The sequence below is a fragment of the Cebus imitator genome, unplaced genomic scaffold (assembly GCF_001604975.1).
Source record: "Cebus imitator isolate Cc_AM_T3 unplaced genomic scaffold, Cebus_imitator-1.0 Scaffold406, whole genome shotgun sequence".
NCBI classification, from domain to species: domain Eukaryota; kingdom Metazoa; phylum Chordata; class Mammalia; order Primates; family Cebidae; genus Cebus; species Cebus imitator.
The window spans coordinates 913,066-918,079 of record NW_016107721.1 but is presented as its reverse complement, the minus strand read 5'-3'; positions in this window follow the sequence as shown (position 1 = coordinate 918,079).

Here is a 5,014-nt window from a genome sequence, read left to right as displayed (position 1 = left end):
TCAAATACATCAGAGAAGTCACACTGGGGAGAAACCTATGAATCTATGGAATGCGAGAAAACCAGTTTTCCCCTTTCTCTTAATAGACATAAAAGGATTCACACCAGAGAAAAACCCTATGAAGGTAAGAAATGTGGTAAAGCCTTCAGTCATTCCAGTCACCTTCATGACCATGAAAGAACTCACACTGGAGGGAAACCCTATGAACGTAAGCAATGTGGGTTGCTTTAATCTCTCCAAGAATAAAAATAAAAATAAAAGCACAATGGAAATTAACATTTAATGTTCTCCAGAGTTAGCACTGCCCAGCTACAGAGACACACACAATCCACACACCTCTTTCACACACACACACTTCCAAAGAGCTTTAGACATCTCCTTCTCAAGGATGAGGACTATGCAAAGGCCACAGATATTTAAGGAACGCCTCTAACGAGAGAGACAGAGAGAAACAAAAAATAGGAATTCAGGTGAAAGACAAGAGAGAGCATTCTGGCATTCCAGTTGCCTTCACTACCACAAAAGAACTCATACTGGAGAGAAGCCTTATGTGTGTATGGAATGTGGCAAAGCATTCAGTTGTCTCTGTTCCTTGCAAGGACATATAAAGCCTCGTGCTAGTGAAGACCCCTATGCATGCAACAAATGTGGGAAAGCCTTCAGATATTCCAGTTCCCTTCAGAAACATGAAAAACTCATACTGCACAGAAACTCTATGTAAGAATTGCTGTAAAGGCTTCAGATGTTCCAGCTCCCTTCGTAACTGTGAAAGAACTCATATTGGAGAGAAACCCTATGAATGTCAGAAATGTGGTCAAGTCTTTAGCGGTGCTAGTACCCTTTGGAAACATAAAAATACTCATACTGGAGAAAAGCCTATATATGTTTTAAAAAAAATGTAAAGGTTTCAATCATTACAGTTTTTGTCAAAAACATGAACGATCACATACTTGAGAGAAATTCTGCAAATGTAAGGTGTAGGAAAGTACTTAATTTTCCCAGATCTCTTCAAATACATGAAAGGCGCCAAAGTGGAGACAAACCCTATGACTATAAGCGATATGGTAATGACTTCGATTTTTCCATTTCTTTTTGAAAACTTGAAAGGACTCACACTGAAAGAAATCCTTATGAATGTATAAAATGTGGCAAGGGCTGGGCACAGTGGCTCACACTTGTAATCCCAGCACTTTGGGAGGCCAAGATGGGCAGATCACCTGAATTTGGGAGTTTGAGACCAGCCTGACCAACATGGAGAAATCCTGTCTCTACTAAAAATACAAAATTAGCTGGGCGTGCTGGCGCACGCCTGTGATCCCAACTACTCAGGAGGCTGAGGCAGGAGAATTGCTTCAACCTGGGAGGCGGATGTTGCGGTAAGTAAGATTGTGTCATTGCACTCCAGCCTGGACAACAGAGCAAAACTCCATCTCAAAAAAAAAAAAAAAAAATGTGGTAAGGCCTGCAGTTGTTCCGGTGGTATTTGAGGGTGTAAAACAACTCATTCTAAAGAAAAGCTTCATGAATGTATCAAATGTGGGAATGCCTTCACTTATCCTAAAACTCACTCAAAGGCACCTGGCAACATGTATTCCAGATTGACTTTTAAATGAAAGAATGCCCACCAGATTGAAACCCTAGTAGTTTGGGAAATACAGAAAATTCTGAATTTTAACAATTACTTTAAAAGTCATGTGAAAACTTCTACTGGAAATAAATCCTGTAAATGTAAGTAATATGGAAAACCTTATGCAAATTAATTATAGTACAATTCTTGAGAAAATTCGCCATGTGAATGAGATGTTTTAGGACCTGTAAATAAATTGAATTCATCAGTTGCTCATTTTTAAGGAGAGTCTCTAGATTATAGATTGTTCAGGCCAAGTGCAGTGGCTCAGTAATTACAGGATTACTCCTGTAATCCCAACACTTTGGGAGGCCGAGGAGGGTGGATAATGAGGTCAGGAGATCACGACCATCCTGGCCACTATGGTGAAACCCCATCTCTACTAAAAATACAAAAATTAGCTGGGCGTGGTGGCACGAGCCTGTAGTCCCAGCTACTTGGGAGGCTGAGGCAGGAGAATCGCTTGAACCTGCGAGGCAGAGGTTGCAGCGAGCCGAGGTCGTGCCATTTCACTCCATCCTGGTGACAGACCAAGACTCCCTCTCAAAAAAATACACAGATTTTCACTTCTTTTGCAAAGAAAACTGAGGCGAGACATCTGTAAGTACTCTTCAAGCAATAGTACAAGAGTTAAATAAATTTCCTTTTTCTACAAGAAAGAGAGAGAGAGAGAAAAGAAAATTTTCCCAGACTGAAGAAAATTCATCTCCAAATGGAAAGAGCCCATAATGGGCACGGTGTCAGATGTACAACAAGGTACACCTGCATGAAATTTCAAAACAAAGATAATTTCCAAAAAACTTAGAGCGCATTGGTGGTGGGAATATCAAATGGTACCACCACTCTCAAAGGTAGCTTGGAAGTTTCTTAAAAAGTTAAACACGTACATACCATATCATCCACACTTTCCACTCTTAGGCATTTAACCCAAGAAAAGTGAAAACGTGTGTTCATACAAAGACTCGTACATGAGTGTTCACTCCAGCTTTAGTTCTCATTGCCCTAACCTGGAAACAACCCAGTATCTGCTAGCAGCTGCATGGATAAACAAATTGTGGTATAAACACACAAAAGAATGAATTATTGACACATTCAAAACATAGATGAGTCTCAAAACAATAACTCTAAAAGACCAAAAAAAGATATATACTGTATGATTTCATTTATGTAAAATTCTAGAAAATGCAAACTATAGTGACAGAAACAGATCAGTGGTTGTTTGGGGAGAATAGGGAGTAGGGGTAGGGGAGGATGGATTTCTTTTTTTTGAAGACAGAGTCTCGTTCTGTTGCCCAGGCTGGAGTACAGTACCAGTGACTTGATCTCAGCTCACTGCAAACTCCGCCTCCTGGGTTCAAGCGATTCTCCTGTCTCAGCCTCTGGAGTAGCTGGGATTACAACCATGTGCCACCATACCCAGCTAATTTTTGTATTTTTAATAGAGACAGGGTTTTGCCATGTTGGCCAGGCTGGTCTCGAACTCCTGGCCTCAAGTGATCCACCCGCCTCAGCCTCTCAAAAGTGCTGGGATTACAAGCATGAGCCACCACACCCAGCTAGAAGGATGGATTTCACAGGGGCACAAGGGTTGTTTTGAGTCGATGTGTTCACTATCTTGACTGTGGTGATGGTTTTGTAAGTGTACACATATCAAAACTTAAATAGTTTATATATGTGCATTCCACTGTATGTAATTCTATCTCAACAAAGCTGTTTGTAAAATTATGTATGTGTTGAGAATGTAAAATGATGTAGCCCCTTTGGAGAACAGTTGGGCAGTTCCTCAAAAAGCTCCATGTGGAGGTACCATATCACTCAGCAATTCCACTTCTACTAATCTACTCTAGAGAAATGAAAACATATATCCACACTAAAACTTGTACATAAAGGTCAATAGCAAAAAAGCAGAAACAACCCATGCCCATCAACTGATGATGCATAAGCAAACGTGGTAGATCTCCATCGATTCCATAGAATATTGTTCAACCATAAAAAGGAATACAGTGCTGATATCCGCTACAGCCTGGTGTGCCTTGCAGGGAGCCAGCGATCACCTCTGCTCCCCAATTTTGCTCTTAGTGGGCTCTTCAGCCGGGTCTAGAAACCAAACTGACACCAAGCTGATTAACAAGAGCAAAGTATACACATTTTATTAGTTTTGCATGTCCATGGAGATCTTCACAAGAGACTCAAGTCTGAAGTGGCTATAGCAAGATGCTTTTTCTCTGCATTACTTGGGCTATGCCGAGCAAGATGCTCTTATACTTTTTAGACAGAGAAGAATAAATTTGAGGAGAAAAAATAGGACCAAAAAAATCTGGCAAGGGTGATAAAATGTTCTAGGGGATCCTCTAGGAGATACAGGAGGGGGTGTAAATAGGTGGAAGATAAGGGTTATTTATTTATTTGAGACAGAGTCTTGCTCTGTCGCCCAGGCTGGAGTGCAGTGGTGCGATCTCTACTCACTGCAACCTCCACCTCCTGAGTTCAAGCGATTCTCGTGCCTCAGCCTCCCAAGTAGCTGGGATTACAGGCATGCACCACCATGCCCAGCTAATTTTGTATGTTTAGTAGAGATGGGGTTTCACCATGTTGGCCAGGCTGGTCTTGAACTCCTGACCTTCGTGATCTGCCCACCTTGGCCTCCCAAAGTGCTGGGATTACAGGCATGAGTCACTGCACCTGGCTGGGAGTGGTGTTTTTCATAAGACTTTTAGCAGTCTTGGGGGAGAGAGATCCAAGATGGCTGATCACTAGCAGCTTGGGATTGTAGCTCCCAGGGAAAGCGCAGGGAATGAGAGGACACCACACTTTCAGACGAATTTTTGTTGCTCACGCACCAGGATATTCCCAGCAGAGGAGCCCCACGGGTCGCCAGTGCGACTCTTGTGGCTGGAGAGGCGGTTTTGCCGCTGCCTTGGTGCAGCGGTTCTTGGTGCAGAGTCAGAAAAGCACCATCAATCATAATGCCGCTGTTTTGGCCGGCGCAGTGGGTTGCTCAGATTTTAGCGCTGGGAATCAACAAGTTGGACGTCCACTCAGAAATCCAATTATAAAGACAGTAGTTATAAAGACCACAGATGGCTAAATCTATAACGAAGGGAAGAAACCAGCCTAAAAAGGCTGAGAATACCCAAACTCAGAATGTCTCTCCCTCTACAGGGGATCACAGTTCCTCATCAGTAACAGAACAAGGCCTGATGGAGAAAGACTGTGTTCCATTAACAGAAGCAGGCTTCAAAAGGTGGATGATAAGAAACTTCAGTGAATTGGGCCGGGCGCGGTGGCTCAAGCCTGTAATCCCAGCACTTTGGGAGGCCGAGGCGGGTGGATCACGAGGTCAAGAGATCGAGACCATCCTGGTCAACATGGTGAAACCCCGTCTCT